Source organism: Nymphalis io, chromosome 6 (assembly GCF_905147045.1).
Source record: "Nymphalis io chromosome 6, ilAglIoxx1.1, whole genome shotgun sequence".
Lineage (NCBI taxonomy): Eukaryota > Metazoa > Arthropoda > Insecta > Lepidoptera > Nymphalidae > Nymphalis > Nymphalis io.
Window position 1 is genome coordinate 1706417 of NC_065893.1, and position 23473 is coordinate 1729889.

The 23473-nt window shown below is 32.9% G+C and overlaps 1 protein-coding gene across 2 annotated transcripts in view; it reads left to right on the plus strand.

The window, feature by feature from the left end:
• LOC126769115 (centaurin-gamma-1A) overlaps window positions 1–23473 on the plus strand; it is a 259730-nt gene that overhangs the window by 182150 nt on the left and 54107 nt on the right. The window lies entirely within an intron of this gene.

Below are 23473 nucleotides of genomic sequence, written 5' to 3' on the forward strand. Positions count from 1 at the left end.
CGTCATTTTATAGGGTAATATACACATACAATACAACAGAACGCGGGCGAAGCCGTGGACGGGAACAAGTTAATTTATGTCGATATAGTTGTCATAATATTTCTGATAATCTTTTTTGGATAAGAAATTCCCAAATATATATATTTTTTAATTTTTAAATAAATTATATATAACCTTAACATTATTGATTATATTGTATTTAAAGTTTTATAAGCTAATGCATGCATTTCTGATCTTACTGTTTTAAAGCGGAAAGAGCTGAACTTGAAAATTTCAAAGACGTTATTTACTTCATTCTTATAGTCATAACAATATTTCAAATTTTCTGAAATAGATTTGATTTTAAAATGATTAAAAGAGTTTTTATATAGCTTGTTTTTTTTAAGTATCGTTCCATGCTTTAATTGGGTTGAAGGAATATAACCGTTTTCCACCCACTGGCTCTAACGTCAATTTGCGTCTAATTACCGATTGCACCTGGCTACTGCGTGCCAACCGTAAAGGTCGCCACGTAATAGTAAAATAATTGTTTTTTGTGTTTTATTACCCCGTTTAATAAAATTAATATTGTTTTACTTTTGCAACGTACTTCAGTCATAAAAGGTTGTGGTTTTATAAGACTTGTTGTTGATTTCTACATGAAATGTCAAATGTAGTTAGTACAGTTCGAGGTTTGAATTGCATTCTATTTTTTAAATTTATTTTTTAAAAGTAAAATCAAATTGTTGACATTCTTAATTTTCTTACTAATTTTAACGTTTTTTATTGCATAATTTTTGCTTGAGTACTTGAGTTTATCGTCATAATGACTCAGTTGATTTTGATGAAACTTTAGTACCATGTTAAAATAATGGGGCGCTAAATATTCCCATGGGGATTTGGATTGAAAGTATATTCGTAAGAGATTTTAGATTCCTTCCGGTGAATCGTGTAATATTTTCTAGAAGATATAAATTTACGATCTGTTTGTTAGGTTAAGTGGGCCAAGGAAAATTTGTAAACGATGTTAGAAATCGGAAATTCGTTTGGGATATTAAATATTATTATAGACCAGCAACAATCAGAAGCGATTGAGCAATTCGTTTCTCAGTTTCCTCTCGACTGAAAGAAACACAATTTAGTTCGTGTAATCGATTTAAATAATAATTACACTCGTGTGTGTTTGTAATAAATTGTTATATGCTTGGAATAATTAAATTTATGTTTTATATACGGCGGTGTGACGATTGTCTGGCTCGAACCAATAACAGGTCGTCAATTCGATTTTAGGTTAAAACATACGCAAATATATTTATACACGTATGTATATTGGATTAGTTCTTATGTGTTTCAACGTTTCATCGTTAACAGTATAGGCCCATTATTTAGTGGGCACCACTATAACTAGTGACCCAATGTAATTTTAGAGTACAAAGTACATAACATCTTTAAATTCATGGATGGAGGCGCATTGATGTTAGGAGTGTTTTTTAATTCTTGATATGCCAGTTATTATGAACGAAAGCTACATAAAGAAGATCGTTTGATGGCCTATATTAATATGAAACATTGGGTTAATAACATTGCACAGACAAACAATTCATCTTCGCTTAATAGCAATTTTCTCCGAAACTAATGTCAGATTTTCATTTCAATATTTGATCTGTAATTGCAAATCAAATATAGAAATATGACAATTAATACTAGAAACAGTCACGGCTACGATGGTCGTAACATTAAGCTGGCTGGCTTGCTGGCTGGCTGATTTGACATTATGAGAAAATGATCTACAATATATTTCATACTGCTGGCTCTCCGACAATTAGAAAAAAAAAGTTCTCTAATTCACATTGAATTAAATTAATTTAATTATCGTTTATTTATAGGTGCGTCGTCATTAGGCCAATAATACTTGCAAGTAAAATGGTTCGGTTAGTAGGTAGTTAGGTAGCTAGACCAATTACTTAATTGCAGGAAAAACTTCGTAAGGCATGAACTGATGCAGTTCTACCACATATGTACATATATATGTATGTATGCAAATCAGACGAAGAGGGAAGGTGCTTATCTGTGGGATATTTAAAGGCTATCATTTAACATACTTTTTAATTAATTACATTTGTATAATTTCTGGCAACTCCGACATAAAATGCTTACTTAATATTATGAATGCATAAGTGAGTTTGTTTATTTATTTTTTTGTTACGTTCTGACATCTTAAGTACTTAAAAGATCATAGGTAAGCCCACCTAACACAAACGCGGGCGGATAATAAACATTAATTTAACACTTAATGTATATTTTACGAAATGCTAAAAGCGTTATTTACCAATCAACCGTAAGAATTGCAAGGACGTATGTACATAGGTGTGCAAAAGAAAAATAAATGATACCATTACATACAAACGTTACCAAACAAATTGAATATGTGATATTTTTTTTTCTTTAATAGTCTGTTATAGTTTTTTAAAATACGTTTCATATAGAAGTCAATTAATACCGATTCACATGCGGTTTCCTCTGGAAATATAAACGTACGGGCGGTAATAAGAATCCCAGGCTTCGGGTTCCACTCGACGAGTTCACGCTTCGATTACACTGAATTTAACGTAGGCATCCTACATTCCATCTCGATATGTGAACGAGTGATGTGATGATATCGATAACATATCGATTAATCACTTTGATTTCTTCGAGCATGCAACATTAAATGGATTACATAGGAAAATGTTAAGTTAGATAATAATAAACTTGTTTTGTTAATTCGATTTTCAAAAATTTTCGATCTCTTGTTCATTTCATCAAAATATATAAGACTTAGTAAATTGTTTTTAATCGCACTTTAAGTACTAGACTTACAATGCAGTCAGCATTGTAAGATATAAGGCCGCAGATACCGAGAACTTAATTTCAAAGCCCAGGACGGTCCATTAAAAAGTTATTGGGTATTTCTGTCGAAGATTCTCAGCCGCAGTCCGGATTCTAGATGCTGGATGTTTGTTGGATGTTAGTCCTGTAACTCAGAAAGCACTTAAAGCCGTTGGTTCTACGCATTAACTCTTTCCGGTCGTATCGAACTGCCGTATCACCGGATTATGAGAGTAAGGGAATGGAGACCTACATCTGTATTTGCGCAAACACTTGTGCACTATAATTTGTCCAGCGCAATTGGCTAAGGTCTCTTTACATAAACCGCCATGGTCGAAATTGTCAAAGAATAAAACGTCACGACATTTAGATACAAACCGCTGAATACAATTTGACAGATATAATTAGACCAAGTTTTCTGAGTGTTATAACCCAATGTGATTAAACGAGAAATATCTAGGTTACTCGATTAAACAGCTTTTACAGGAGATTTGTACACTCGAATAAATAATAATGATTAAATAAAATGTTTATTGAAAGTTTGTGTGCATAAGAAAATTACATAACAAGTTACTCTCTACATGATAACACAGCTTGGGAACCAAACGTTCTCCTTCAGGCCATTTCATGGAAAAAAATTATGATTATTATTTTGTTACAAACCACCCACTCTCAGGTTCGAGTTATTACTTTCAGAAACAATAAAGAGGTGTAACGCTTCTATATTTAATGAAGACGTAATTCTTTACCAAGTAAAGTAAGATGACTGCTGTGCCATGTTAACTTGTTATTATAAGAACTTGTTTGTTTTTTTTAAATGGAAGCTTACTTGAATTATATATATATGTAACATATATAATATTTTGTGATACTCGCACATGTTGCCCGCGTTCGATTATTACAATTACAGAATATCAAGACTGTCAAAGCGCGGTATTGCAAATTCCATCCGTTCTTTACAGTATGTGATAAAAATTTCAATTTTAAAAATAGAACCCAGTGTCATTGCCGCCATTTTTGCGAGCTCTCGGTTCTCACGCCAACGAGTCCGTGTCTAAAATTTTTATACGTATTTGTTTTTGACTATATAAAACCTTTTTGGGACTTGCTCGTGTAATTTTAATTTTGGTAAAAGAGTGAATAAATTAAAATTCGAAACGATTCTGTTGAAAATTCGAATAAAGCTAGAGCGTTCGTTCGTTTGTAAAATTCAAGTTTATTTTTGCTAAAGTGTAGTTCGCCAGAGTACATTGTATTGAATTCTTGAATTTAGGTCACTGCTAAAGTGTAATTTCGAGTCAACTTAGCGTCTAGCACTTGACAGAAACTTTGATGTTGCTCTGAAACTCTGCCAGAATCTAATAAATTTAAAACTATAATGTGACTTAAATACATTTCATTATTTTCATAAGACTAGCAGGGCTGCCGGGGACTAGGGGCCGTGGTTTAGTTGCGCGAATCATGAGGGGATATGCCATAATCGCCACGCTTGGCAGACGGGTTGGCGATCGCAGTAAGTTAGTCATAGTACTCAGAGAGACGCTGCTGCCCGTTCTCTGGTGTATATTCCCTCGGGTCGACTTCTACGCCCCCCACGGGATGAGATGGGGTGGTGATATTCGTCGCCGTCACCACACGGCGATCACATCATGATGATGATGATGATGATTTTCATAAGACTACAATTTAGATTGACAAGGATGTAACTTAAATAATTTGCAACGTCGGCAGTAGACTATTGCTTTTGGTAGTGTAACAATAGCTTTAAGGTGTATTTTAAACTTAAATCCAAGAAAATATCTTTCGTAAACGCAACTATTGCAATCCACAGGTCCCGTGTACCTCTCCCAAGAGTGCCGTAGCTCTTCTATCTATTTTTTTATAGAATAGGAAGGCGGACGAACATATGGGCCACCTGATGGTAAATGGTCACCAACGCCCATAGACATTGGCATTGTAAGAAATGTTAACCATCGCTTACATCACTTATGCGCCACCAACCTTGGGAAATAAGATCTTATTTCTCTCGTGCCTGTAATTACACTGGGTCACTAACCCTTCAAACCGGAACACAAGACGAGCTTGCACAAAGCCCTACCACCAGTGAGACCTTCCACATTAATTTGGGTCAAAGTTTCATATTTTTACTAAAGCGTGAAAACATATTTAAGACTATTTCTATTGTTGATATTCCAACATAATATATATTATGTATTATTATTTACTTATCGTTTCTCGTGTTACGATTAACAATACAATTATGCTTCATTAATTACTCCTATGACTCATAAATTCGAGGAATGGTCAGTTCAAATACGTAACTTTAAAATAATATGATATAAAAAGTAAAAGTTTTTATATACGAAGAAAAATAAATTAAAGGGTCTCTCAATATGACGTGATAACCTGGGTTATATTGGATTCTTACTTCGTCATATAACATATGACATTAGGGATAGATTTGGGAGTATGATGACGTCGCTTATCAAAATTTCTTTTTCAACGCCTCGCTTGTAAATACGTTTATGACTTGACGGAAATTTATTTTCACGATCAAGACTTCAGTTCTTATATTATAAATGATACTGTATAAATTTAATTGTCACTTTTATGTAAATTTATTAATTATCATTTACTTGTTGTATGTATAACTTAATGTGTAATTACTTTTTTGTACTTTATGTATATTTTGCTTATTTTCTATCAGATCGAATTTACATAAAAAATTACACGCATTAATCTTATCTGTATTTGAATAAGATTTTTTTTCCAATTACAATTCACAGTTATACTGAATGTTAAGATAAAAATCAATGTTCCTATATCTGTTGGCTGGCTGTATGCCCGGTGAGAATAACGGCTTGATGGTTGGAAAAACTCCAAATATACTGACATTAATCTAGATATCGCTATCCGTTGTAACCTCTGTGGTTGCGACTCTTTTTATATTTTCAGCATTTTTTTTTTTTAATTATGATTTTATATATTTATAACACACAAAAATATGAAATTCAAGCGTCTCACGCCAATAGTCCAAATGTAGAGAAGTGAAACTGCGAAGACCAACTACTTATGTAATAATATTATATACTAAAATCTATTCCGAAACGAGCTGCATCCTCTGGTATAAGTTTTATGTAAATTTGGCGTTGCAAATTAACGTCTCCTCTTTTATTAGTATAGGTGTATAGTAACAGCCTGTAAATGTCCCACTGCTGGGCTAAGGCCTCCTCTCCCTTTTTTGAGGAGAAGGTTTGGAGCTTATTCCACCACGCTGCTCCAGTGCGGGTTGGTTGAATACACATGTGGCAGAATTTCGATGAAATTAGACACATGCAGGTTTCCTCACGATGTTTTCCTTCACCGATAGTATAGGTGTATATATCGCGTTAATACGACATACCAATGACACTCGTATAGCGTTATCGTTAGGCGTTCAATTCTCATGTAAATTAACATTATATACATTAATTATCCTATAACGTGATATAATGTAATTGTGTGCTTAGTTATTGTATATAACTTCATTTGAAATCGTCCATATTTCCGATGGTCATACATATCACCCAATATCAGACTAAGTAATACTTTATAAATAAATAAATAAATATATATATATATATATATATTATAATTCTGATATATGTAAACACTTGCATGTAAATCATATATAAGTTAAAACATAACGAAAATAAATGTTGAAATAAACATTTTAAATGGTTTTATTTTTATAGATTAGGAAGGCGGACGACCATATGGACCACCTGATGGTAAGTGGTCACCAAACGCCCTTAGACAGTGGCATTGTAAGAAATATCAACCATCGCTTACATAGCCAATGCGCCACCAACCTTGGGAACTAAGATTTTATGTCCCTTGTGCCTGTAATTACACTGGCTCACTCACCCTTCAAACCGGAACACAACAATATCAAGTATTGCTGTTTTGCGGTAGAATATCTTTTTTTTATAGAATAGGAAGGCGGACGAGCATATGACCCACCTGATGGTAAGTGGTCACCAAACGCCCTTAGACATTGGCATTGTAAGAAATGTCAACCATCGCTTACATAGCCAATGCGCCACCAACCTTGGGAACTAAGATTTTATGTCCCTTGAGCCTGTAATTACACTGGCTCACTCACCCTTCAAACCGGAACACAACAATACCAAGTACTGCTGTTTTGCGGTAGAATATCTGATGAGTGGGTGGTACCTATCTAGACGAGCTTGCACAAAGCCCTACCACCAATGAACTCCTTATTGAGTTATTATATCAAAAGTACTTGTAAAAGTCTAAGCATCCCCCCTTATGAAGGTTTAGAGCTCATTACGACGCTACCTATACAAAAGGGGTAGAATTACATTCGACGCACGCAAATTAAAAGCACTAATTAAGCAAATGATAACTCAGTGGTGCTTGGATTTGGACACAGCCGGATTTGAACCCACGATGTTTCGGTTAATGTCCACGTGCTCTACTCACTGGGCCATCACGTATATCAAGTATTTTAATAAACAACGTTACATAACATGTTATAAACATTAAGCGTAGGTAGTTTGAAATCAAAACCAAACCAATTAATGTTCTCTGCTTGTGGATTCATTGAATTCAGAATAGCAAGATGACCTAATATGTAACAAATAAGTCCAATTCAGTCAATTGGACTGCGGCCAATTGTGGCAGGCTTTGCTAGAACGGGTGCACCCTTGCGACGACCTCGGGTAATGAAAACATGATATTTATTTTCATTAAATTACATTAAAAACTTTAATCGAGTAAATTCTTACGAACACTTTTCAGGATTATTTTCAGCAATTTCACAGGATTATTGAAATTAAATGAGAAAGCTATGAACTTAGTGATTACACTTTTCTATCAATTAAATAAATTACGTATGTTGATTGAATACGATTAAATTTATGTATCCTAAATGCAATAACAATAATATCTTAAAGATCGTAGTTTTGTTTGTTTTGAAATATACTTTATTAACATTTTTATCGGAGATATATCATCTCTGGCAAATATATAACAGATATATGAAAACTTTATACGAATACATCTTCAAATCTCCACGATAAGATAAAGCCAAGAGATAAGTCGACAACAGCATAAATCAATCATTTTTAGATAAATAACACTGAACATTTTCATGTTTAAAAAATTGGTAGAAATAACCGATAACTTCTCGTTTGTAATGTATGTCACATATAGTATTTATCCTAATCACAAGATATTATATATTAATTTTAAATGTTATCTTTTTATTAACAGCATATATATTATGAAAAGGATTTTTTATTGTTTCATAAATAAATATTCATATTCACTTAAATTAAGATTAATTTATAAAATGACGTAACAATCGCAGTTATTCGTGTCGCAGCTCTCATTGTTGCGAATTCCCATCGTGTCCAATCGCAGTTTATGATTGATCTTAAGGGTCTTCTTAACTTATTAAAAAAGAAGATTTAAAAAAAAGAAAACACAAAATAAACTGAACTAATAACTAATATTTATATTATGAAGAAGTAAGTTTCTGATAGATGGAACTTTTATAAAATTTTAGTTTATAATTTCATTTTTGTAACATTATTGTGAAATATTGGAACTAGGGCATAAGTATAACATTGTATTCTATGTTTTTCTCAAAAGGAAATCATATCGAACAAATGTTCTAAATTAAAGGCTTGAGTAACAAGATCAAAACATAATAAGTGGCTATTTGTACCTGATTACATATTTATCTATCTATATAAAATATCATTAACCGCGTGAATTGGTTTCGAACACGCCTATTACATAAAGCCTCTATCGAAAATTGCAAAACTTTCGCGCGGCCAGCCTTCATAATAAATTCATGTAATGTCGATTCGCTTTAACCCGGTCTAAATGGAAAAATATAGCGAGAGTGATGCAAACGGTGTCCAGGTTACCAGGATACAGTTCGATCCCTGAGAGGATAACGAGTCCCTTAACAATTAAACCAAATCTGAGGGTAATTGAATCCAACTTATTCAGTTCGTCGTTGGTGAATTTCACGGCTGCATTACAAAGACACAAGCATTGTACAGGTTTGCGTCATTATAGTAGTCATTGAATAGAGCTAAAAAAGCGACCTCAAAAAGGCATGGATATAAAAGTCTATGGAAGAAGAAATTACATTAACAATAGTAAAAAAGTGTCTTAACACCTCCTAACACAGTGTGTGTTTAATGAATAAAAAGTAACTCATTTAAAAAAACAAACGGTTTCAGTTTACACAATTTAAGTCAATAGTTATTTCAAATTGTTACATAAGTATTTGAAGAAGCAATTTCTAAAACATTTCCACCGTTCAACTTCGCTGACAAAATTCATACAAGTGCTCTCATATTACGATGAAATAACTCGCTACCTCTCATGTCCTAATGGTGTCCCGGGATAGTTCCAAGTTGCACTTTATTGGAGCAAGAGGACTGTTATGTTATTGAAAAGGTTTCCAAGATATAGAACCGACGGTGTTCTCCTATGGTACTCTGGAGAATCATTCTGGAGAACGATTGGGAATTAGACGGTCTCTGTAATGGAGATAAATTTCGGGTCTGTGACGGAAATAATTTTATTTGGGTGAATGTCTTTTAAGCAATTTGAAATACCAGCTTCCTTCGATTGGTTGGTTAAAAGATTAATAGAAGTTGTATTTTCATAAAAATCAGTCAACGACTAGAAACACAGCTGTGCTTTGAGCATAAATGCCGGTGGCTATTATTGAGGATTACTATTTTCTGGAATTAGTCATGATGATCTATGATACGTTGGGGTGCTAAATATGTATATAGTTTCAAATTCAATATATATATTAACGTCGGTTGCATTTAAAACACTTAGACATTAGAGTAATTAAAGTAACTTAAATTATTGTGAAAACCATTTCTAATGTATGACAAAAGAACTATTTAATTTTTCGCTTACAGAATCGGAATTACGACGGGAGTATGCTTTTAGTTTTCCAACATTCTAAGCGATCATGACTTGTACAGTAGTTATTTTTAATTTTGATTTTGTTTATCATCATCAGCTGGAATTTGGATAAAAATAAATTTTAAAATATTTTTTTTATCAAAATTCTTGTAATTTTTCAAAGGATAAAAAAAAATATCAAAAACACATCTTAATTTTAACAATGTTGAACAGAATTTACATTTTCTTTCACATTTCTCGTGGAAGTTCTACCAACGCTACAAAGCCACTTACATAGAAATTCTCTAATTTCAAAGGATGACATTCTTTTGTACTGCTGTTTCGCATTAGTCTATTCTTTCAATGAAATTACATAGTAGAAATTAATTTGTACAAAGGTTTTGTAATTTTTTACTCTTTAAATACTCGGCATTATTTTCAACGTAAATGACATAAACAAATTCACGGTAATGACTCAATAATTATTACTTAGGTTAATGACTTTGTTCACACAACGAATGTTAATATATATAAATACATATGTAGCTGAAATACTCATTAGATATTTCTACATCTATTGTTATATTACAATTACCCAATTATCTCGTAATCATTAGATCTTGACGAAGCGAAAAATTGTGACCTCCAAACTAAACGTACACCATAATAAAAGGTTCTAATTTAATCGGGCGCACCTTATCGGGTGATGCCGTTATGATCATTTACGGTTGAATGTAATTCTTTTCCAAATTGCTTTCAATTCGTGACCATTATACTTGATTAATCAGACATATCGCAGATCGTGTCAGTATTGATTAAAAGATGATTTTAGATAATAAAAGCCGACATGACCCAGTGATTAGAACGCTTGAATCTTAACCACTGAATTTTCATGTGTCGATTTTTGTTTATAGTTCATCTCGTGCTTGACGGTGAAGGAAACCTGCATGTGTCTAATTTCATTGAAATTCTGCCACATGTGTATTTCATCAACCAGACCTTAGCCCACCAGTGGGACATTAAGAAGCCGTTGCTTAGATAACTATAAATAGATACATATTGTATCTTGTAGAATAAAGTAGAATCATATCTGCTTCTAATGCCGTTATTGCTTTAAGGAATTTCTCGTTAGAATTTATGGACCCTTAAGTAAATTATAAAAAAATTAGGAACTGAGGGTGTTACTAGAGATAAAGTAAATAGAAAAGAAAACAAAGTTGAAGCAAAACAAACAAATGATTTAAGATTTCTTTAAAAAAAATAATTCAAAACGTAGAATATTCAAATCACAACAATTCGTTATTTGTGAGTTTCGTATAATTTCTAAAATTGTTATACCTTTCCATAAATTCACTGACGCGCCTTGTGATGTTGTCATTTATCGAATTTAATAAATTACCTGCTATTAAATCGACTTTGGCTGTTCAGAGCCGTAAACGATCAATGAATCAGCAGATTTGGTCACGAATTCAATGTCATTCAGTTCCATTTTAAGTATCACTGACCGTATAATTTTCATTATTCTGATGAATGGTTTCGGCAAGTGGGCACTAGGCTATAGCCAATTCTGATTTTCCTTGGACATGCTATCATGATAATTAGCAAAACTTTATAGATTAAAATGATCTAGTATTTTTTGTAGCTTGTTTTTTTTTATTAATAACGTTTTATATGTTAAAGAAATAAACTTCTCTTTAGATAAGTTTTTTCTTAACGAGTAGAATTCGTGAAACTGTTTTAATAAGATTATATGAACGGAATTCAAACTAGAATTCTTAACTTTTCTTAACTCGTTTTATGGACAAAATTGAGAGTATTTCGTAAACTTCGCTACAGTTTTTTTTACAATTCCAAGTAAACATGAGCTATCTCTTCGAAAAAACTAATTGAAGTCGTATACCAGGCTTCGATGTCACATGGTAGTATCAGTCCACGGAATTACAGAAATTAAAAAAAAAAAGAGAAATACGCAGACACTGTGCACCGTTCCAATTTTGCATACGGAAAATCGGAGGCTGGAAAATACAGCGTGAATTTCAAAATGGAACGTCTAGCCAATTCCAATGCCACTGGATATGGAGGTCTCTAGTTACGTGACCCAATTCGACTCGACTTCGACTTTTCAAGACGTAACTCATTAAGATTGAGGAAAACAAAAGCAGCAAACGCTTATTTTCGCGTTTGAAATTATTAAGTTCACTAATAACTGTGTGACATATAATTTAGAAGCATTACAATTCAATATAGAGTCATTATACTTCCAAAGCTAAGACAAAGCTTAAACCCATCACAAATTCGAAAAATAAATTACCCAGACATAAGAAGAACTGGCTACAGTTTTTTCAGTGTGACGATTTATAGTTAAATACAAGCTATGTAATAACTATTTTTTTTTCTACTATTATTGATGCACCGTAAATATTTTTAAAATATTTATAACATTAAATTAAATGAAAGCTTATTTCAATATAGATTTCTTCTAGATAACTTATAGTTTCAATTAGGTCCAAGATTGTGGACAATATTAGTTTGTAACTATATCAATTAAATATTAATATTTTAAAATAAATACGCTATATAACGTCAGTAAAATTTTATTGTAATAGATTTCGACAAGCAATTGCAACTGACATTCGTCAGTGCTCGTGCATCGTCGTGCTCGCTAAGAAACTTTTTAAAATCTTGAACTGTTCGGACTCAAACTTTCATAAAGTCGAGATCTTTTTCTCGTCTTGTCTTTATAGCCAAGTTTTTTTCTTGTTTTCTCTATTCGTGGTAAATTTCACGTCGAAAGTTTTAATATATATGTTGAAGCGTTATTAAAGTAAAAGTTTTTACTTCTTCTATTTCCAGTACTCTAAACTCAGTTCGCCCATTAGGCTCATCTGATACATATGAGAGGCGTTATTGTACGGCATTATAAAAGATTTCTATGGATGCTCTTTTTTCTCTGCTGAACTTGACATTTTCTTAATCCAATTTGAGTTATTATTCACTACTTATAGAGAATTATGACATTTTTTTAGGACTTCATCACATACGTACTCTAATTGTCGTAATTGGAATATCATAAAGTGTATTTTTTTATTATTTATTGACAAGATTATGTTTGCAAAAAATTTATGCCATTCATAAGAACTTATATTAATTAATTTATAAGACGATTCAAAATATTTCGACCATATTAGGTGCAATTAATCAGTGTGCAAATGTGTTTGTTTTTGTGCGTCGTATGTTTCCATAGCTGGTGAGTTGATGCAATCGTATAACCCTTATCATATATAATAAATGCCTGTTGTCAAGGCAATTGCTGATAGTTATATATTCCTCCAGTTAGCCGTATTGCTTCTGTTAAGAGTGGAGATGATTATATCCCAAGGTCACATTGAACATCTGTCACATAGCGGTGACGCTGGAATACTATTGAGCTTCTGATATATATTTATTACGTAATGTCTATAATAATTAATTTGTTATATATTTTGAAATATCTACCAGTTCAAATAACGTATGAAATATGTATGCAGTACTTGATATTGTTGTATTCCGGTTTGAAGCGTGAGTGGGCCAGTGTAATTACAGGCACAAGGGACATAAAATCTTAGTTACCAAGGTTAGTGGCGCATTGGATATGTAAGCGATGGTTGACATTTCTTACAATGCCAATGTCTAAGGGCGTTGGTGATCACTTACCATCAGGTGGCCCATGCTCGTCCGCCTTCCTATTCTATAAAAAAAGACATGTAAAAGTCGAACTGTTAAAATATATTGATGTTTGGCGTTTGAATACTTCATATTTGAAAAATATTAATATATTTAAAATATTCGCCCGCGTGTAAATTGGGGTAGTCTAGGTATAAAAAAGTGACCTATGTGTTTCCTTGGGGTTCAAGTTTGCTTCATACCAATTTCATCAAAACTAGCCCAGTGGTTTAACCATAAAAGCATAAAACTCAGACATACAGTATATATAAAACTTAGTTTGTGCGAATACAAGAAACTTCATCGAATTGCTTATTAAAGTAACGTTGTGAATTTATCTTATGTAATATGGATGCGAATGCGACCGACAATTTAAAAACAAATAAAGCGTGTAGCGGATGCTGCAGAATGTCGGAGAGGAAGTTAGGGTTGCCACTCAAATTCGATAAATTACAAGAGTCGACCAAGAAAAATCAACCGGACAATTTTTGTTTAAAATAATAATTTATTATTTAAAACGAAGGCGGTTGCTTGTTTCCTAGGTGGTGTAGTACACACTTGTTAGTTTTATAATAAAGTTTAACTCACAAGAATACATTAAAAAATAATCACTTATGACTTTTCTAAGCGTATTTTGGAATCAGGTTGTAAGTGCGAATATCTCTCATAATATATGTATCCTTTAAATGATAATATCTATTGTAGCTATCGCTTATATTTTTCTGATTGAAGTTCTATTCTGTAAGAACTCACTTCATTACTCACCCGTATACCGTTAATCGCGATGAGTTTCGAGTTCGTTCTTAAAGAATAGTTCTAATGAAAACAGACATATATAAATTTGACAAAATTCAAACATAACCATTATAAAAAATTTTAGAAGATTCTAGATTTTTTACAAAAAATTTATTGATAATACTGAAACTAGTGAAGAAGGTCGATATATATAAAATACATGCGTGTCATGTGTTTATAAATACGTACATATATATAAAACTACTAGGATCGAAATTTAATCAATTAACGCCACCATAACTTAATTAGACCTTCCCATTAGAATAGCATCACGTTCATTAATTATCATTCCTTAAGGTTCTATACTTAAGAGGCCATCCCTAAATAAAGCCATGATATGGATTAGCCGGATGAGTACCATAAATCAGTGTACGTACACACAAACATAAATATAGATATATACAGTATATAGAAATGTTCGTGTAACCGTAACCGTAACAGCCTGTGAATGTCCCACTGCTGGGCTAAAGGCCTCCTCTCCTCTTTTTGAGGAGAAGGTTTGGAGCTTATTCCAACACGCTGCTCCAATGCGGGTTGGTGGAATACACATGTGGCAGAATTTCAGTGAAATTAGACACATGCAGGTTTCCTCACGATGTTTTCCTTCAACGTAAAACACGAGATGAATTATAATCACAAATTAAGCACATGAAAATTTAGTAGTGCTTGCCCGGGTTTGAACCCACCACCAAAAAAAAAACCCAATGTTCGTGTAAAAAATTAAAATTATATGTGTAGAAATTTCACCCCTAAATACGTAGTTACGTCGACAAATCAAGCGAAATATCGACCTCGACGAACATGGTAACACGGCTCCATGCGGGACAAGATTGCACTTGACTAGTGATGTGCCGATGCAAATCGAAAGTTGATATTGACATTTAATAATACTTTTTTATTTTATTTTTATATGCGCCGAGATGGCAAATGACTCTACTCCACCAGATGGTAAGTGGTAGTAGAGTCAAAACGCGACGACGGCCAGTACAGTCGGGAAGAATGTTCTGTACTAGCCGCCCCCGCCTTGCCGGCCCGCAAGATGCCTCTTCACGCCTCGTTTGAAGGAACCCGGGTTGTAAGAGGAGGGGAATACGTGAGCTGGTAAGGAATTCTATTTTTTGGAAGTGCGACAAAGAAAGGAGTTGCCAAATTTCTTTGTGCGCGATGGAATTGATGTCACAGTCAATAATACATAAATATAGATTTTACGACGTCCACAATATACGCGTGAACACGAAAGTAATATTAGATTTCATCATTAGCAATGTAGCTTATTGTATAATTGCAATTGAGCTTTAACTTAATTTTTAATTTTAAGTTACCTTAAATTTTATTCAGTTGCAATAAATTAATCGATAGTTTTATTTTATATCGATATCGATATAATTAAATATACAACAACATATTACATAGAGGTACATAGATCCTCATTTTCCGCCGTAAAGCCGCAGTAATCGTTGCGGCGCATTCAACATCGCAAACATTGCCTCGCTCTTTTTAATGTTAATTTACAGACATTTGTTCACTAGACAGTGTAGTTTAGCCCTTACATAAGGCTTTTGTTTACAATAAGTGGTCTACAGAAGAATATATTAACTTTGAAAAATTTAAATTTATTTACAGAAATCAGTACGATATTTTAAAGTCCAATTAAAATAACACGATAGAAGAGATGTTTCTTAGGCGGTGATTTGATAATAATCGATATGTAGGCGATAACTGAAAATAAAACTTAAGGATGCGTCACGTTTAGGCACAGTCCGTTACATGAGATAGAAGATATGACGTAGGGAGAAAGAGAAAGAGTGCTATATATTTTAAGAAGTTTCACTTCTACACATTGTTTTTTGTTTATTTTAATGTTCGTATTATCTTGAAAGTACAATGAAGTAATCTAAACTAATATAATTACGTATATTAAATAACACAATTTATTTATCATTATAAAGTAATTTGGCGTAACACATCTATTATATTCTTGAAAGCATTCGAAACTTTATAAAAAATATTCTCATCTCATCTCATTAAAAATATAAATAACATCCTACAATGTTCAACAATAGAATCTTACGTATAGCCTGCGCAAGCGCTGCTATGTTTCGCTGCGCGCACGTGGCTGAGTTAACGGAAACGGAAATCGTTTGTGATTCGCCGGCTCACTCGTAAAATCGCACGATCGAGCACGTGCTTCGCAGTTTCAATACATAGGCTTGATTTGTAAACTACTTGAAAGAGGTGGGACCAGTGGAATACTTACGATAAAAACTTCAGTTTCATAACTCAGTATTCACTCATCAGCTTGATTCTAGGATATTTCATTATTTAAGTACCAGCCTGTAAATGTCCCACTGCTGGGCTAAGGCCTCCTCTCCCTTTTTGAGAAGAAGGCTTGGAGCTTATTCCACCACGCTGCTCCAATGCGGGTTGGTGGAATACACATGTGGCAGAATTTCAATAAAATTAGACACATGCAGGTTTCCTCACGATGTTTTCCTTCACCGTCAAGCACGAGATGAATTATAAACACAAATTAAGCACATGAATATTCAGTGGTGCTTGCCCGGGTTTGAACCCACGTTCATCGGTTAAGATTCACACGTTCTTACCACTGGGCTGGCAGATTTTTCATATCCGTTTATTATCCAAATTTTGATTATCATGTGTTCAGATAAATTCAACATGACATTGGTGACATCCTCAAGCGAGACTAGCCTGTTGGCTAATACATATTATAGAGTACGAGTGTGTCCGCAAACATAGGTGCACTTTTAATTTTGTCACGAACTAATAGTGTTCAGGTGCAAGGCCAACGCCTTTCTGAGACACTGGAGTGTAAACACCGCTAACTTTCAAATTCCGGAATGCTATTTAAATTTCTTGACTGCATTTTATACTGAAAATTTGTTAACAAGACCTGATATAAAAAAAAAGAAAATCCCGCCGAGTTTCTTTCACCGGTTCTTCTCAGGTCAGGGTATTTCTATTCGAACCGGTTTTAGTTTCTAATTTTAAAATCAATAAATAAGTGTTATGCTTCTATGTATATAAGTTTATAGTGCATACAGTATCAGCCTGTGAATGTCCCACTGCAAGACTAAGGCCTCCTCTCTCTTTTTGAGGAGAAGGTTTGAAGCTTATTCCACCACGCTGCTCCAATGCGGGTTGGTGGAATACACATGTGGCAGAATTTCAGTGAAATTGGACAATTATAATCACAAATTAAGCACATGAAAATTCAGTGGTGCTTGCCTGTTTGAACCCACGATCATATATATGTAAAGATTATAGTATATATATGTAAAGCTATTTATCTATGTTGAAACATATCGAGAATACCGTTTTGTTGTTATATTTGTCGAATATTATTTATTGCAAGCAATCGCTTGCATAATTTAAACCGGATTTTTACTCCTTTTTAAGCTCACACATGAGATGTCAATATTTTTTGTATTGTAAAGTTAGAATCGGCGCCATCGTCATTAATTTCATATCGATATTGATATCAGATAACACCTCGAGTGTTATCAAAGTCATAAAAATTTACCTTCCAATATCTAAGCTTAGCTAAAACAATTACTTCCTTATATAAAATGTAAGTTACTTTTAACCGAATAAAAATAAAATTGAGTCGATTACCTGTTGGAAATATTTTATCTTATTTTCTTCATAATCTTTTCTTCAATGTTATATAAAATACGATAAATTAGATAAAATATTTTTAGTTCTTTTATATTTATTATACGAATTTTGATATTAACATTTATGCGTGGTAGGAAATTGCGTCTGCAAGTTGAATAATGTTTGCAAGTACACAAGTACATTAATCAATTGCTCAGGTAACCGGAGTGGTGACATTACGCTGGTTAGTCGGTTAACTGCCCTTTAACCGCTACAAACGATCGCAGCGTTAAACTTAAACCTAATTTGGCATGTGGCATTTAATTATAGGGAGGCTTAAAGGCCGGTAGTTCTATGCACTATAAATATTTTTTATCTATGGTAAAGAATATGTATTGTTTATAATTATAGGTTACGGGTAATACAATTGGTATTCTTTTTAAATTATTAATGAGAAGGCAGACGGGCAGACTGCTACCGAATTGTAAGTTATTATCTCTGGTCACAGATATTGTAAGTATTATTACGTTAGTCGAGCCGGTTGGCGTGGTTGGTAGAACAATTGCCTTTCACGCCCAAGGTTGTGGGTTCGATTCCCACCCAGGACAGACATTTGTGTGCATGAACATGTCTGTTTGTCCTGAGTCTGGGTGTAATTATCTATATAAGTATGTATTTACAAAAGAAAAGTAGTATATGTAGTATGTCAGTTGTCTGGTTTCCATAGCACAAGCTTTGTACAAGCTTATTTTGGGATGAGATGGCCGTGTGTGAAAAATGTCCCAGGATATTATTATTAGTATTATTACGTTGGATCTTTTTGTCTGCTATAAAGAGATAAAGTATTGCTATTTACCAGTAGGATGACAGATAAGTTGGCGGGAAATGTCGATGCGACAGTATGACCAACATTAAAATATATAAGTAATGAACTATAATAGAAGTTTAAAATTCGAAATTAAAAAAGATAAACTTATAGAAAGCCTAAATTCTATTTTAAATATAGTATATTAATAATATTACAGAATACGGTAGAGCTATTCTGTACGAACAAACTCGAAACTCATTATAGAAAACGATCGCGAAATGTCTTAAGTGATATGCGACATTGACCGTAATAATTATAACATTTAAATATATATGTATCGTAATTCGGTTCTTAAAATTTCACGGGTGAGTAATGAAGTGAGTTCTTACAGAAACGCACTGAATTTCTCTGGCGAGTTCATTGTTAAAAATTAAATAAATAAACATATAATTAGCGTTTGATTGTGAGAAAAAAAAAATGTGGGCGTCGCCATAGTAACCGGCGATAAATGACTTAATAATGAACCGTCAGACCGAAAAATTCACGTATCGGAAAACATGTAATTATGAACAAAGTTGTGAGTGAGGCGGTACTGGTAAAGGGAGAAGTGTAGTGATGTAAGGTTTTGCATACGTTATCGATACTCGTTATAGATATGTAACGTTTTCAAAAATATACCGAAAATATTTTCATACTTTGTGTATACAAAAACAAAGCGTGACATGTGACGTATCATCAAAAATATTCCATTGTAAAATTTTTATATTTCAGTTAATGATGTTTGGAAATAAATACTCACGGATTCAAACTTGTCAGAAAATTGATGTTATTCTGACGTTACCAATTAAAATTCGATCGAATATCAAATTCGATTCGAAATCTAAATAAATCAATAGATAATTAATTTATGACGATTACTGAGTCTTTTTTTATAGAATAGGCGAACGAGTATATGGGCCACCTGTAAGTGGTCACCAACGCCCATAGACATTGGCATTGTAAGAAATGTTAACCATCGCTTACATCGCCAATGCGCCACCAACCTTGGGAACTAAGATGTCATGTCCCTTGTGCCTGTAATTACACTGGCTCCCTCACCCCTCAAACCGGAACACAACAATACCAAGTACTGCTGTTTTGTTGTACCACCCACTCATTATATTCTACCGCAAAACAGACGAGCTTTAACTAAAAAAACCTGAATTTATTTTAGTAGCCTTAATACCAGATTGTATCCTATCTATTCAGTTGAACAACCTACTTTTACTTATCTATAAAACAGAAAACAAAATTATTAGATTATATTTAATTTACAATAAGATATTGAGTATGAAATGCATGAAGAAAACGTGATAGCACCCCCAGTCTTATCATTATATTGTTGATTTGCGACAAGATAAAACCGAACTACAAAAAAAAAAAAACAAAATGTAATTTATCGATAACGTACGTCTCAACAACGACGTCACTAATTAAGAATAGGGTTTTGCGCACAAAGATTTCGTGATCTATTCGCGAAGGGATCGCACAAAGAACTCAGTGCCAGATGCGTTGCAGGTAAACCAGGGCAGATGTACTTATCCGAGAGAGCGGGGCGTATTGTTCGTTTTAATTAAATCACAGCTCTCGACCTGAGGTTCTTATAAACTATCTCTTGGACAATTTTTTTTTTTTTACTTTGCAGACTTAATCATTTTTAATAAAAAGACGTGTCGGTATATAAGTCGTACTCAATTCATGTATAAAAAATATGTTAGTTTATAATTATTTTTCTTAAACGACTCACTCATACGAGTAAGTTGAACGGTTTTTTTTTTAATTTTCATTTCACGGTCAAGGTCCTTGTATGAATATTTATATGTTATTTTATGTAATCATACTTCATTCAAGTGTTTAATCTTAAAGTTACCACGAAGTTCGGAGTATGTTATTTGTTCTACCGAGAATACTCTGCAAGAAATTTGAAAGAATATATATTGATTACTACTAACTTAATATCGTACTAAACCTTATATACTTATGCATATAAATCGATAAATATACCTATATATACATATATATATATCTATATATATACGAATAAGTATTCGACTGTAGTTTTTTTTATTGTAATAAAATAATAGCTTTCTGAACCACCCAATTTGGTTTTCTGTTTTCAATTATTATTATATTCATAACTGTTTTAGTAGTGGCAGGTCTTTGTGCATGTTTGTTGGACACCACCAACGGACCGATATTACCAAATCAATACTTTATATCATTGTACCACAAACATAACATCATAAGTCCTTCGATTAACAGCACGTACCTGATGGTAGAAGTGGTTTGTATTTCTTAATGAGCGATTATGGATGAAGGTGATGTTTGTCTTAATAAAATAATTTAATAAAAGGGTCGCTTTTCTATTATTGTTTTCATAATTTCAGAAGTCTGATCTCATAAGTTCAAAGCCGTCAAGGCGTTCCCGCCTGTTTGCGGTGCGTCAAGTTCCACGCCCATTTATAATTTAATTTGTATATACGTTTATTATTTATTTGATTCTAAATAAAACGCGTGACTCGAATGAACACACCTTTTATTGACCTTCGTGAGAATATAAACGTGTGTTTTAATATCGTGACGCCGGATTTAATGTAAGTTGTGTTTCGTTTATGTTATTTTCTTGCTAATGCTGATGTAATTGTTGCAAAAAAATATGGGTCTGATTTCGTAATTCATTTTTATCTTGATAGGTCGTCGCAATTAATATAAGTAATAACGATACATAAAACAATGTCTGTATAACAAAATTTCAGCCACGACGCCAAGCGCTAGAGATAATATTTTGATCAAAGTCTCAAACCAGTTGTAACGCATGATATTTAAAATTAAATTTTAAAAGTCTATTTGGCTGAAAATATTTTGATTTGATTTGCACGTGTATGTGCGCAAACACAGGAGGACTCTGTTCCTACACTCTCATAGTCATAGAAACGGCTTGAGATAGAGCAGATATTAAGGATCATTGGCCTTACGTGTTTTTCGAGATACATAACTAGGAATTTGTACATATACAATAAACAAAACTAAACTATATAAATTACTTCAAAATTACCTAAATAAAAACTATACATTTATTCATCATCTATTTATTTATTATGCTTTTAAATAAAACTTGAATTAAATTCGACGGCGACGTCATTACTTTAATGTTTTTTTTATAAACATTTGAACGTTCTACTTTCAAAATTCACTATAATTTCCTCCGATATTCGAAAATTGCGAATCGTGAAGCAATTTCACTTATCAATACGTTTTCTAAAAGTCGTCCAGAAAGGGTTGAATAAAAACTACGCCGTGTTTTGCTTGAGATTCTGTCGAGCGTGAAATTAAACTGTCGCGTCTGCCAAGTATATAAATTGTAATAAAAATTGTATTTAATTAATAATGTTTGCGTACCTTTCATTCAGATGTCTAATTTTATATATTTTGATATACATAAGATTAATTTAATCATCGAAATAATATAAAATACTGTTATTTAAATCATTTTTTTTTGTAAGTAGTCGAGCAAATGTTTCATCTGATAGTGGTTGATTACAATTTCCCATAGACATTGGCACTGTATGAATTATTAATCATTTTATATACCATACATAATATGATAATATGACTCCTGGGTTTGCGCACAGTCGTGTCACCAAGTAAAATGTTAAGAATGTCTAATGTCAAATTAAGAACTATGGCAGCCCTAATTAAAGATGATATAGTAAAAAAACTGATTACAAAAAGGTAACTAGTGTGTTTATTTTTGGCCTGTTGGCAGTGAGTCTGACTTGTGGGGTTGCAGGTTCGATTCCCGCCCTGAGTCTGGGTGTGTATAAAACGTATAAAATTATTTATTTATTTATACATTTATTTAAAATTATATTATGTATATAAATATATCCAGTAAATTTATATATTTATATAAGGACAGAATACCGTGCGTTAAAATATAATTTTATATACATATACATAAAAAATTAATTTCTCTTTCATTATTTCGAACTTAAATATCAATTAAATGCTTAAACTTCAGTTAAGTTATCGGTGAAATATTTACACTTCCCTCGTTACTTACCAAAACTTAAACAAATTTCCACATTACTCTAGAGATTTAGCGAGTCTAACTTAGCCGTAACTTGAGCTGAACTTATTATGTGTAATTAAGGCGTAACGTCGTTGGAATACCGACCGAGTAAACTGAGATAGCTTCTATTTAAAATATGCAGACGAATTGTACCTCTCCGCTTCGGTATTTCACAACCTGAATACTTTAACCGTACAGCTAATAAATGATCCTCATATTAACACTAGATGTCGTAGTACCTTTCCTTCCTAGCTATTATAAATGAAAAAGAGAGTTTTTTCATTTATTTTATATCATATTGTTACGTTTTCACGTCTTAATTACTCAACTGAGCATCATGAAATATTGCAGATACGTTATCAGGGGTACAGAAAAGACCATAGAGTACCTATTACCTGGGTACCCCTCTGCCCTTCATACGCAGGCAAAGCAGCAGGTGTAGACTAGTTTTTCATAATTATTAAAAAAAACACTAGTAATTACATAATAAACACAATGACATTGCGTCAGGAATCAGGAACAGCAAGGAATATCATATAATTATAATAATATATTATTAATTCGTTTTTGTTAGGAGTGCTAAAGACATCCTGACAGGTACTAGTGGTAGAGCTTTGTGCAAGCTCGTCTGGGTAGGTACCACCCAC